We start from the raw sequence: 14,623 nt of genomic DNA, 5'->3' as shown, positions 1-14,623 counted from the left end.
CAAGCAAAAGGGGGAAAAGCCTCTTATAAAACCATCAGATCTGGTGAGAACTCACTCACTATCATGAGAATAGCATGAGGGTAACTGCCCCCATGATTCAATTACCTCCCACCAGGTCCCTCCCACAACACATAGGGATTATGGGGACTATAATTCAAGATACGATTTGGGTGGGAACTTAGCCAAACTGTGTCAACAGGGCAAGGAAGGCAGTCAGGACACAAGGGGTGTGATCAACCCTGTAGACCACATGCGCAACTACAGTTCAAGCTCCTGTGAGGACTCTGGGAGACAGAATACACAGGAGAAATGCCAAGGGCTTGTGGCACAAAAGTAAATTTCACTCTCATACAAGACTCCCATTCCGACGTCCAAGGGTAATAGCTCTAAGAACTTTATTTCTAAAATACACCTGTAAATATCACTTAGGAATGATTTGTTTCCAGGTTGAAGAAACTCTATTCAGACTTCATTAAACAAACAAATGAACAAACAAACAAAAGAATTATTGGCTCTTGTAACTGAACATCCACATGGGAGTTCAGGTGTGGTTTAATCCAGGAGTTCAGCCAATGTCATCAATGTCAAACAAGCGAGCTTAGATTTGCCTCTTTCCCCTGCCTCCCTGGGTGTGTCAGCTTCACCCCCAGTTTCTCCTCATGGCCACAAGATCACTACACAAGCTCCAAGTCTCACAATCTCACTCCACAAACACTTCTGGGAAGAGAAAGTCTCTCTTTCCAAGAATTCCAAGCATGTGATTTTGGCCTGATTGGTTCTGCAGTGGGTTACGAATACATCCTTGAACCAACCACTGTTGCTACACTGATTGATTTCTGGGAGTCAGCATTCACCCTGGAGCAGGAAACAGCTTCAATCCCACCTAAACCCTGTGGTTAAGGATGGAGAGGGTGAGGCTGGGCGTGGTGGCTCACACCTGTAATCCCAGCACTTTGGGAGGCTGCGGCCGGTGGATCCCCTGAGGTCAGGAGTTCGAGACCAGCCTGGCCAACATGGTAAAACTCCGATTGTACTAAAAATACAAAAATTAGCCAGGCGTGGTGTTTCACGCCTGTAATCCCAGCTACTTGGGAGGCTGAGGTGGGAGAATCACTTGAACCTGGGAGGCAGAGGTTGCAGTGAGCTGAGATTGCACCACTGCACTCCAGTCCAGGTGACAGAGCGAGACTCTGTCTCAAAAAAAAAAAAAAAAAAAAGGAGAGAAATGGAGAAGGTGAAGTTTCCCAGTGGAAAATCGAGACATTGTCCCAAAAGAGACGGAAACGTGCAGGGCAGCAACCCGGGGCGATGATCACAGAATCTGTGGAGCGCTGGCGGCATGTTGGGCCCTGTCTCATGGCTTCACAAGCATCACTTAATCCTACCAGCACCCGTCTGAGGAAGGTACTATTATCCCCACTTTACAGATGAAGAAACAGACACAGGCAGTTTAGGTAACTATCCCAAGGTCACCTGGCTGTCAGTGATGGATTCAGGATTCAAACCCAGCCTGTCTGGCCCCACACTCCCCACTCTTAACCTCTACTTCCTACTCCCTTTCAGAACCCCCCACCTCATCCACCTGTACTCCCCAGCGGGCTCTTTGGGGTTCTATCTCTCACTACAAAAATGATGTTAAGATTGGCCAGGCGTGGTGGTTCATGCCTAATCCCAGCAGGCAGGCGGATCACCTTAGGTCAGGAGTCCAAGACCAGCCTGGCTAACATGGTGAAACCCATCTCCAATACAAATGGAAAAATTAGCCAGGCATGGTAGTGCACACCTGTAATCCCAGCTCAGGAGGCTGAGGCAGGAGAATCGCTTGAATCTGGGAGACAGAGGTTGCAGTGAGCCGAGATCCCGCCACCGCACCCCAGCCTGGGTGAGAGACTGAGACTCTCTCAAAAAAAAAAAAATCCACCAGCCCAAAGGCATTGAAAACTTCTATCCACACTAAACGTTGCACGCAGATGTTTATAGCAGCTTTCTTCGTAATTGCCAAACTTGGGAACAAGGATCCTTTCGGTTGGAAGGATGTTCTTCGGTCGGTGATGGATTTAAAAACTGTGGCACATCCAGACAGTGGAATATTACTCAGCAATAAAAAGAAATAAGCTATCAAGCCTGAGAAGACATGGAGGAAACAAAAATGTGTTAAAAGATAAACTTGGGCACGTTAAAATTTTCATGTGTGTATTTGAGGAGACAATGATTCAGGAATCAGGCAGTTCCAGACCCCAGGTGGCTCAGGGCTCTGCCCAGGGGGCGCTGTGGGTAGGAAATTTTTTAGAGATGTTCACAGAAGCAAAACAAAGAAAATATTTGATTGGCTAAAGTGGAAAGTCCTTAGTTAGAGGTTACTTGGAGGCATCTGATTGGTAAAATCTCCAGTTAGAGGCTAATTGGTGGTTTCTTATTAGTTAGGCCTGAGTTTCATTTTACTGTTTCCATTGAGTCAGGGTTTGGTTTGTTTATGTAGGAACCCCAAGCGCTGGAGCTGACTCGGCCTAGTGGCCTCACAATTAATTATTTTGACAAATGTGTTTTACCAAGTGAAAGAAGCCACTCTGAAAAGGCTACTACTGTATGATTCCAACTACAGGGCATTCTGGAAAAGGCAAAACTATGGCAACAGTAAAAAGGTCAGTGTTGGGCCAGGCCCAGTGGCTCATGCCTATAATCCCAGCTTTGGGAGGCCAAGGCAGGTGGATCACCTGAGGTCAGGAGTTTAAGACCAGCCTGGCCAACGTGGTGAAACCCCGTCTCTACTAAAAATACAAAAAATTAGCTGGGCGTGGTGTGTGCCTGTAATCCCAGCTACTCAGGAGGCTGAGGCAGGAGGATCGCTTGAACCTGGGAGGCGGAGGATGCAGTGAGCGAGACTCTGTCTCAAAAAAACAAAAGGTCAGCGTTGCCAGGGGTTGGTAGGAGGAAGGATGCATAGGCAGAGCACAGAGGGTTTTAGGCAGTGGAACTGCTCTGGAGGACACTATAATGGTGGGTCCATGTCTGTAGGTATTTATCCAAACCCATAGAAGGTACAACACCAGGAGTGAACCCAATCTCTGGGTAACAATGATATGTCAATGTAGGTTCATGGATTGTGACAAATGTACCACCATGGTATGGGGGTATATGGGAAATCTCTATACCTGCCTGTCAGTTTTGCTGTGGACCTAACACTGCTCCTATAAAGTCTTTTTTAAAAATGACCAATCTCTGAGAGTCTCCCATGCATAAAGCCCCAACACAAGACCTTTCACACGTTATTTCATTTCATCCACAAAGCAACTCTTCAAGGGAGGCCCTCATTTTACAAATGAGAAAATCGAGGCACAAAATGTTCCACCGATAGTAAGAGAAAAGTCAGGTTTCGAACCATGTTTGCTGGTTCCAGGGCCTGTCCTCTTGTTATCAAACTGCACTGATGTATTAGCCCGTTTTCACATTGCCGATAAAGACATACCCGAGACTGGGTAATTTATAAAGAAAAAGAGGCTTAATGGACTTACAGTTCCACGTGGCTGGGGAGGCCTCACCATCATGGCGGAAAGCAAAAGGCACGTCTTACGTGGCAGCAGGCAAGAGAGAGAATGAGAACCAAGCGCAAGGGGAAACCCCTTATAAAACCATCAGATCTCATGAGACTTACTCACTACCATGAGAACAGTATGAGGGAAACCGCCCCCATGATTCAATTATCTCCCACCAGGTCCCTCCCACAACCCATGGGAATTATGGGAGCTATAATTCAAGATGAGAGTTGGGTGGGGACACAGCCAAACTGTATCAACTGCTATACACTGTGAGGCTGTTCTCTTCCCTTCCTGGTGGCAGAGACTGCAATGGGTTTGCCAATACCTGGTTCTTCTTCCTCTGTCCCATCCACTGGGCCACGGTTCCAGCCTCCCTGCAGGTAGGGGTTCTGGTCAGTGGGGTGTGTGGAAAGGGCACAGGGCACTGCCAGGTCTGGCCGCAAACATCTCTTGCGTGACCCTCAGCCCTCTTCCTCCCCTCCACACCCCTTAGCTCAATGTAGAAGATCCCCCCCAAATGCTCCAAAGCCCTAAGGCAGAGAGAGGTCAGCAAACTACCTCCCATCTGCAACCTGTTTTTATAAATACATCTTTCTTGAAACACAGCCAGGCTCTTCATTTGGGTATTGTCTCTGGCTGTGTTTGCACTCCATTGGCAGAGCTGAGCAGTCACAACTTAGAGTCTTGCAGCCTGCGCTGCAAGCTGAAAATCTTTACTCTCTGGTCCTTTACAGAAACATCTGTGGGCCTGCCCTAAGGGAGGAGGGCTGCAAGAGGGAGGCAGCAGCCCCGCTGCTGATCCCCTGCACTGGTAGGTGGCCTGAGCAAGACGACACCTGTAGTAAGTCCCTGAAACTGTGGGCTGTCTGCTCCAGCAGCTGGTCCACCCTGACTAGCATGACCCTGCATGTCATGGATAAAGAGCTCACGTCCCACAGAGGCTCCAGGTGCTCCCAAACCAAAGCAAGGGTTGGGCTGATTACTTCTCGTGGCCCAATAACGAGATGCAGATGAACTGGAAGAGAAGGGAATTTTTATTTCTGTCACTGATCACAGGAAGAAGGCCTGGAAATTATCGCCATACCAACTCAAAATTACAGTTCCCAGAGCTTATGTACCTTCGAAGCTATATGTCTTTGTGTATGTGCATTCGTCTAAAGACATAAGTGATGAACTTCTTTTCATTATAACTAAGATCTGAGTCCTGAAGCTCTTCCTCTGGAGCCTCAGTAAGTTCACTTAATCTAAATGGGCCCAGGTGCTGGGGTGATTACCCTTATCTTTCCTGCTAGATCATGGAGGTTTGGGTAGTTCATTTAGTCCCCAGGAAGCCTTGTTTGTGGAGGCCTGGGGAGCTAATTCAGACCCGCAGTAAAACTTGCTTGAATCTAAATGGGTCCCGTTAAGAATTCCTTCATGATCCTGTCATGCTTCAAGGCCCAGGCAAAACTCTTCGTGGGCTTTTGTGACATTCCAGCCTTTGCAAAAGGGCACTGGCTCTCTCAGCTTTTAATATTTCACTGAACCACTCGGTCAGTGCTGAAACCGTTGTTATGGAGGCCTGCGTTAGTGAGACCCGGCCTGCCACACAGAGGCATCCAGACCAGCACTGGCTTCTGGCCCTGGTGGGGGTGAGGAGCTTGGTCTTTCCAGCTGCCTTGGCCGGCCCTGCTGGTCTGCCCTTCTGGGAGGGAGAATCTGCACCCAAAGTGCATTAGCAAATACTCACAGGGAGAAACACACACTCAGACCCAGTCACCACCTCACCCTGACATCCACATTTGATGTCTTCTCAGCCAACACCTCCTCTGCTATGCAGTGAAACGTCTCCTTTTCGTAGTGACCTTGGGAATCATTGTTCAGCCCTATGTGTGTGTCCTAAAGCCTTCTCCCTTCAGGGCCCGATGTGCATGAGGTGTGCTGTGAATGTGAGTGCCCATCCCTTCCCTGGAGCGGTACCCGCTTCCCTCATCTTGCCAAGTGCCACTGTGCACCAGCCCCGTGGTCAGCAGCAGGGACAAGACAGGGAACAGGGGAATGGACACAGTCTCGCTCACAAGGAGTGTTTGGCCCCTGCCTTCCTACCCACCTGCCTAGGAAGCCTCACACATGCTCTTGCGTGCTGGATACCTGTGTTTGAGTTGGAGACCCTGGGATCTTTGGAAAATGAATGAGCCAGCTCCAGGGTCCCTGGGAGAGTGTCAGGACTAGCTGGCAAGAGGACTCCAGATTGGGAAGAGGATACTGGGCATGGGTGAGGCTGCAGAAAGTGGCTGGGGTGCCAGGCTGTGGCCACTGGGCTGCAGCATTCCCGGAACTGCTGGCTGGCATTGCTCCCAAACATATTCTGCATTCGTTCACTCAGAGTCTTCAGTGTGCCAGACACGGTTCCAGGCCCTGGGTGGTCCGGCCAGGAACAGAAGAGACAAGTAACCATGAGGAAGAAAGCAGGGACACGTGGGGGTTGCTAAGGAGAGGTTGCAATTTTGCAGAGGGTGACCCTGGAAAGCCTCACTGAGCCATGACATTCAAGAATTCCTGGAGGAGGGAGGGCAGTGAGGTGTGGGGGCCTCTGGAGGACACACTTTGGAGAAGGAGGAACAGCACATGCAAAGGTTCAGAGGCAGGAACGTACTTGGTCATGGCGGCCATTGTGTCTGGAGTAGAGAAAGTGACAGAGCAGAGTAAGGAGATGAGGTCAGGGCAGGAGGGGATAGAGGGTGGCACTCCCCAGGGTGACGCTGGGCATGCGGCCGGGGTCCGTGCAGCCAGAGGGCTCTCTTGCCATGGCGAGGCCTTTCTCCGGGGTCCAGCAGGGTAGGGCCTGGCAGTCCTTCCCAGCACCCTGTGAGAAAGACCACTGACCCTGCCAACACCATTCCCCAACACCCTGCACGGTCCTGTTAATAATGAAACGTACGGAGCTGCAGTTAGACTCATTTCCCAGCCACCTCTGCGGCGAGGTATGGCCTGTGACTAAGTCTGGACCAACGGGAAAGTGAACAAGGGGGGATGAGGAACCTGTGGTCAGCTATAAGAGGAAGCCACCTCCTCTCAAGGTGATGGCGGCAGATACCCGTCCAGTCCCAGGCCGTCTACTCCGGACTGCCTTGTGGGGAATAAACTCCTATGAGAGCCGCAGCACCTGGCTTTTGTTGCCATAGCATCCGAGCATGCACCCAAGGCAGGCACAAGGACATCAGGAAGATCAGGTCTTTTTTCAATTTGAGACAGAGTCTCACTCGCTCTTTTGCCCAGGCTGGAGTGCAGTGGTGTGATCCTGATTCACTGCAACCTCCGTCTCTCAAGTTCAGGTGATTCTCCTTCCTCAGTCCCCAAGTAGCTGGGACTAAAGGGACGTGTCACCACACCTGGCTAATTTTTGTACTTTTAGTAGAGATGGGGTTTCGCCACGTTGGCCAGGCTGATCTCAGGTGATCTGCCCACCTCGGCCTCCCAAAAGTGCCAGGATTACATGCGTGAGCCACTGCACCTGGCCAAGATCAGGTCTTTCAAGACAGCAATGGGTGGTAGTAGGAACCCTGGCTTTCAAGAAAATGGAATTTTAAGATGTTTTACATAACCACTTTACTGAGATATAATTCATATACCATTCACCCAAGTGTACAAATCAATGGTTTGTTGTTGTTTGAGATGGAGTCTCGCTATGTCACCCAGGCTGGAGTGCAGTGGCATGATCTCAGTTCACTGCAACCTCCACCTCCCAGGTTCAAGTGATTCTCCTGCCTTAGGCTTCCGAGTAGCTGGGATTATAGGCACCTGCAACTGAGAGGTGACAGCGTGCTGGCAGTCCTCACAGCCCTCGCTCACTCTCGGCTCCTTCTCTGCCTGCGCTCCCACTTTCGCGGCACGTAAGGAGGCCTTCAGCCCACCGCTACACTGTGGGAGCCCCTTTCTGGGCTGGCCAAGGCCGGAACCGGCTCCCTCAGCTTGCAGGGAGGTGTGGAGGGAGAGGCGCGAGCGGGAACCGGAGCTGCACCCGGCGCTTGCGGACCAGCTGGAGTTCCGCGTAGGCGTGGGCTTGGCGGGCCCCAGGCAATGAGGGGCTTAGCACCCAGGCCAGCGGCTGCGGAGGGTGTACGAGGTCCCCCAGCAGTGCCAGCCCACCGGCGCTGCACTCGATTTCTCACCGGGCCTTAGATGCCTTCCCGCGGGGCAGGGCTCAGGACCTGCAGCCCACCATGCCTGAGCCTCCCACCCCCTCCATGGGATCCTGTGCTGCCGGAGCCTCCCCGATGAGCACCACCCCCTGCTCCACGGCGCCCAGTCCCATGGACCACCCAAGGGCTGAGGAGTGAGGGCGCATGGCACGGGACTGGCAGGCAGCTCCACCTGCAGCCCCAGTGCGGGATCCACCAGGTGAAGCCAGCGAGGCTCCTGAGTCTGGTGAGGACGTGGAGAACCTTTATGTCTAGCTCAAGGATTGTAAATACACCAATCGACACTCTGTATCTAGCTACTCTGGTGGGGCCTTGGAGAACCTTTATGTCTAGCTCAGGGATTGCAAATACACCAATCGGCACTCTGTATCTAGCTCAAGGTTTGTAAACACACCAATCAGCACCCTGTGTCTCGCTCAAGGTTTGTGAATGCACCAATCAACACTCTGTCTAGCTACTCTGGTAGGGCCTTGGAGAACCTTTGTGTCCACACTCTGTATCTAGCTTATCTGGTAAGGACGTGGAGAACCTTTGGGTCTAGCTCAGGGATTGTAAACGCACCAATCAGCGCCCTGTCAAAACAGACCACTGGGCTCTACCAATCAGCAGGATGTAGGTGGGGCCAGATAAGATAATAAAAGCAGGCTGCCCCAGCCAGCAGTGGCTGCCCACTCAGGTCCCCTTGTGCACTGTGGAAGCTTTGTTCTTTCGCTCTTTGCAATAAATCTTGCTACTGCTCACTCTTTAGGTCCACACTGCTTTTATGAGCTGTAACACTCACCACGAAGGTCTGCAGCTTCACTCCTGAAGCCAGCGAGCCCAGGAGCCCACCAGGAGGAACAAACAACTCCAGATGCGCCACCTTAAGAACTGTAACACTCACTGCGAAGGTCTGCAGCTTCACTCCTAAGCCAGCGAGACCACGAACCCACCAGAAGGAAGAAACTCCGAACACATCCGAACATCAGAAGGAACAAACTCCAGACGCGCCACTTTAAAAGCTGTAACACTCACCGCGAAGGTCCGCGGCCTCATTCTTGAAGTCAGTAAGACCAAGAACCCACCAATTCCGGACACACAACCATGCCCAGCTAATTTTTGTTTTTGTTTGTTGTGTTTTGAGATGGAGTCTTGCTCTCTCAGCAGTTTGGAGTGCAATGGCACAATCTCGGTTCACTGCAACCTCCACCTCCTGGGTTCAAGCGATTCTCCTGCCTCAGCCTCCCAGGTAGCTGGGATTACAGGTTCGTGCCACCACACCCAGCTAATTTTTGTATTTTTAGTAGAGATGGGGTTTTACCATGTTGGCTAGGATGGTCTCGATCTCTTGACTTCATGGTCCATCCGCCTTGGCCTCCCAAAGTGCTAGGATTACAGGTGCGAGCCACTGCGCCCGGCCTGTTTGTTTTTCGAGACAGAGTCTTGCTCTGTCACCCAGGCTGGAGTGCAGTGGTGCAATCTTGGCTCACTGCAACCTCTGCCTCTCAGGTTCAAGCTAATCTTGTGCCTCAGCCTCCTGAGTAGCTGGGACTACAGGCGTGTGCCACCACACCTGGCTAGTTTTTTTTGTATTTTTAGCAGAGATGGGGTTTCACCATATTGGCCAGGCTAGTCTCCAACTCCTGACCTTGTGGTGCGCCCGCCTTGGCCTCCCAAAGTTCTGGGGGTTACAGGTGTGAGCCACCATGCCAGGCCAATTTTTGTATTTTTTAGTAAAGACGGAGTTTCTCCATGTTGGTCTGGCGGGTCTTGAACTCCAGGTCAATGGTTTTTGCATATTCAGAGAGTTGTGCAGCCATCACCATGTTCAATTTTAGAACATTTTTCATTACTCTAAAAAGAAATCCCAGATCCATTAGCAGACACACACACACCATTCTTCCATTCCCCCCAGACCTAGGCCACCACAAATCTGTCTACTCTGAATATTGTATGTAAATGAAATCATCTAATACATCGCCTTTTGTGTCTGGCTTTCTTCACTCAGCATGAAGTTTCCAAGGTTGACCCGTGTTGTAGCATGTGTCACTATTTCATTCCTTTTATGACTGGATAGTTTCCATGATATGGATGAACCGCATCTCCTTTTATCCGTTCATCAGTTGATGGCACTTGAATTGTTTCCATTTGAGGGCTATTATGAATAGTGCTTCTGTGAATTCTGGTGTATAGATCTGTGAGTGGACATATATTTTATTCTCTTGGGTTTACACCTAACAGCGGAATGGCTGGGTCACATATTAACTATGTTTGATCATTTGAAAAACTGCCTAAGTCGGCCGGGCACGGTGGCTCACGCCTGTAATCCCAGCACTCTGGGAGGCCGAGGCGGGCGGATCACGAGGTCAGGAGATCAAGACCATCCTGGCTAACACGGTGAAACTCCGTCTCTACTAAAAATACAAAAAATTAGCCGGGTGAGGTGGCAGGCGCCTGTAGTCCCAGCTACTCGGGAGGCTGAGGCAGGAGAATGGCGTGAACCCCCAGGGGGCGGAGCCTGCAATGAGCCGAGATCACGCCACTGCACTCCAACCTGGGCAACAGCGAGACTCCGTCTCAAAAAAAAAAAAAAAAAAAAAAAACTGCCTAAGTGTTCTGCAGAGGCTGCCGCATTTTGCATTCCTACTAGCAGTGCACGAAGATTGTAATTTCTCCATATCTTTACCAACACTTGCTATTATCTGCCTTTTTTATTATAGCCATCCTAGTGGGGGTAAAGTGATACCACATTTTATTTAAGACAGGAGGTCACTTTGTCACCCAGGCTGGAGTACGGGGTGACAGAATCATAGCTCACCGCAGCCTTGACCCCCTGGGCTCAAGTGATCCTCCTGTCTCAGCCTCTCATGTAGCTGGGACCACATGTGCACACCAACACCCCCAGCTGTCATTAGCATGGTGATGTGCATTTCCCTGATGGCTAATGGTGCTGAGCGTCTTTGCATGTGTTTTATTGCCATTTGAGTATCTTCTTTGTTAATATTATTTGTTTTTGAGATGGAATGTTGCTCTTGTCACCCAGGCTAGAGTGCAGTGGCACGATCTCGGGTCTCTGCAACCTCTGCCTCCCAGGTTCAAGCGATTCTCCTGCCTCAGCCTCCCAAGTAGCTGGGTTTACAGGCACCTGCCACCATGCCAGGCTAATTTTTTCTTGTATCTTTAGTAGAGATGGGGTTTCACCAAGTTGGCCAGGCTGGTCTCGAACTCCTGACCTCAGGTGATCCACCTGCCTTGGCCTCCCAAAGTGCTGGGGTTACAAACCCGAGCCACCATGCCTGGCCTCAGTATCTTCTTTAGAGAAATGTCCATTCATATCCTTTGCCCATTCATTGGGCTGAATTTATTACTGAGCTGTAAGAGTTATTTATATATTGTAGGTATATGCCCCTTATCAGATATATGATTTGCAAGTATATCCTCCCATTCTGTGAGTTTTCTTTTCACTTTGTTGATGGTACCCTTTGAAACACCAAGGGTTTTATTTCGATGGAGTCCCAATTTCTCTATTTTTTCATTTATCATGATGCTTTTGATGACATATCTAAGAAAGTTTTGCCTAACTCAAGGTCATAAAATTTTACTATTATGTTTTCTTCTGAGAGTTTCGCAGTTTTGGCTCTTGCGTTAGGTGTGTGATCCAATTTGAGTTAATGTTTGTGCATGGCACAGAGGGAAGGGTACGTCATCCTGCTGCCTCTGGATACCCAGGAAAATCGATTTTAAAAATATCTTTTAGGTCGGGCGCGGTGGCATATGCCTGTATTCCCAGCACTTTGGGAGGCCGAGGTGGGTGGATCACTTGAGGCCAGGAGCTTGAGACCAGCCTGGCCTACATGGTGAAAACCCATCTCTACTAAAAATACAAAAATTAGTCAGATATGGTGGCGGGCACCTGTAGTCCCAGCTACTCAGGAGGCTGAAGTAGGAGAATCACTTGAACCCGGGAGGCTGAGATTGCAGTGAGACGAGATCGTTCCATTGTACCCCAGCCTGGGCGACAGATAGATAGATAAATCTCAAATATATATGTATCTTTTAAAACTATAATTTTTAAAAAGGTAATTTCACCACTAAACCATGAGGCAAGGTAACAATTTACTTTCCTCTAGACTCTCACTAATTTTTCTCTAGGTTCTCACTGACTGCTCCAGGGCATAGGAAAAGGGCTCAGAGCACAATGGAAATTTTCAAAGTGTCTTCTACAGGGTTTTGAGGACAGGGTTTCTGGTCTCTCTCTATACAGGGGTAGGTTACACTCCTGCAAGTGATCCTCTAACTAATTTTCCATTCAGTGCTTGTTTGTTGGGCACCTTCTATGTGGGAGACCCCCCCCAGGAGGAGATGGAGGTAAATGCACAAGGCCCCATGCTGGGAGATGATGGCAGATAGGCCTGATGACAGTCACTGCTGAGGGCTGCCGAGAGAGCCACGAACAGTGCCAGGCACGCTTCCCCCCTCATCTCACCATGGCCCTGCAGGCTGCATGTCTGTGATCCTGTCTCAGTTGGCAAGTGGGGAAGCTGAGGACTGGGGAGGCAGAGTGGCGCCTTGGCCTCCCAGAGACTTCCCAGGTCCACACTTCCACTCGGCACACTCTGTCCTGGAGTGAAGACAACACATGGGTCAGCACAGAACAGAGGGTGCCCTGAGCTGCAGGAGGAAGGATGGAGTGACGGGATGGCACTCGGAGGAGGCAGCACTTGTGCCAGGTGAGATTACATCACTTCCCAATTCAAATATGCTACTGTTGGTAAAACTTACACCCAGAGGAGATACGGCCAACTAGACATCAACAGATCCGCATTTCAAAAGTAGCTCTCATCATCACCCCGCAGTAATGAACAAGCTGAGTCAAAAGAACTGAGCGGCTCTGATGTCATGAAAAGACTGTCTTGGGAGGAAAGCATTGGCCAAGCAGATGTATGCAACGTGGGATATTACTGATTTGGCAGAACACAACAGAGTTAATGTCGATTTGAAAAACTTGTTTACCCAGTGATTATGTGATTAATGAACACCAAAAGGCTCATTGCATCAAACTGAAATTGGAAATGGCTGGTATATTTCCGGATTTGGTTGTAGTTACTACTGCAGTACAAAAAGTAAATCAATTTAAACTATTTCTTGGGGAAAACAATGTGTAATACACAGGCTAATAGGCTTGGGTGTTTTTAAACCCCCGCTCCATCCCTGAAAAAAAAGAGCCATGAGAAATCATTATTTCAAGGTTGGCCTGAGAAGTGTTTTCTGTTTTTTTGTTTTTTAAAAAAGCAAAAACTAAAGGTAAAAATCCTTGTCTTCTCAAACAAGAAATCGGTGCTTTCCTGGCTTTCCCGGCCCCGCGGACCCTTCCTGCTGGTGCAAACGCCTCTCTCTGTAGTCCTCCTCCCTTAGCAAGGGCTCACCTCCTGTCCTTTGCACACGTGAATTGCAGCTCCTCCTGCCTCTCAGCTCCCCTCTCCGGCCCTCCCGCCTGCCATTTTCCCAGCCTGATGCCCCCAGCTCCAGCCTCGCCTCCCCGCAGCCTGCCAGCTTGCAGCTCTTCCCTGTAATAGCATTGGGCATCCTCCTGACCTCCTGCAGCAGTCGGGATAGAGCAGAGCAGAGAACGCGAGGGAACCTTAGGAAGGATATCACCTAGTCCTTGTTTTATAAATGAGCAAACTGGGGCTCAGAGAGGTTCAGAGTTTCATCCAAGGTCATTTAAGGAAATCCAGCTGCAGCCCTGGGTGGTGGCTGCAATTGAAGGGCTTGGAAGCCTGGCGGCCTGCACATTACCACAGCTCCAGCCCACCTCAGGTGCTGGGTGTTCTAGAAGTTACCTAACTGCACCTTGCCAGTTTCCTCACCTGTACACTGAGGCAATGATCGCATCTATCATGGCGAGCTGTGGGAGGTTAAAACAGAACAGATACACCACGCTTCAGGCATGCTGGAGTTGTCTAATCTGTCCACTGGTGCTGTTTCCTCTACCCCACCTCCCTCAGATTCTCCCATTTCATCGTTACTGTGGGGAAAGGAGACAGCATGAGCCCAGCGAAAGCAGACGGAAAGCCCAGGCCTGCAGACGGGCAGGCTGGCCAAGAACATACCCCTGGGACCAGCCCTCTGATTATTTCTCTAGATGAGTCAACCCACAAGCACGGAGGTTAAGTGGCTGGCTATGGCCACGGCCACACACACGCAGTGGCAGAGACAAAAGGGGGTTGGAGGGAGAGGACCCAATCTCACGACTTCAACATTAGGCCTGGCCCTGAGTGACAGCTCTGGAGTGAGCTGTCTGCATTGGTCAGGGTTCTCCAGAGAAACAGAACCAACAGGATATATAGAGATGTATTGCGAGGCATTGACCCACACGATACGGAGTCGAAGCAGTCCCACCATTTGCTGTGTGAGTGCTGGGGGCCCACGTGGTGGCGTTCTAGTCCAAACTCGAAGGCCTGAGAACTGGGAGAACCAATGGCGTGAGTCCTGGTCCAAGTCTGAAGGCCAGAGACCCAGGAGTTGTGATGTCCCAGCTCAAGGGGAGAGAGCGAATTCACCTACCTCTGCTTGCTTGTTCTTTGCAGGCCCTCAGTGGATTGGATGGTGCCTGCCCGCACTGGGGAGCGCAATCTTCTTACTCAGCCCCATGATTAGATGTTAATCCCTCCCAGAGGCACCCCACATGGGAGAGCAGCCTGTGGTTCTGAACCCTGCAACTGCTAGGGATGCAGGGAGGGAGTCACAGGGTGGGGGTCATAGGGCTGGCCATGGTCCTCTACTGTCCCTGGCCCCAGGTCCCTGGACTCCAAAGCTGTTGTGCTCCTGGCTCAACGGCTATAGTGCCCATGCTGGCGAGGTTCCAGGTGTGTGTGTGTGTGTGCATGCGTGCACGTGTGGGTGTGCGAGTGTGTGTGCATGCAT

The sequence above is a fragment of the Pan paniscus genome, chromosome 18, assembly GCF_029289425.2.
Source record: "Pan paniscus chromosome 18, NHGRI_mPanPan1-v2.0_pri, whole genome shotgun sequence".
Lineage (NCBI taxonomy): Eukaryota > Metazoa > Chordata > Mammalia > Primates > Hominidae > Pan > Pan paniscus.
Note: the sequence above shows the minus strand (reverse complement) of the source record.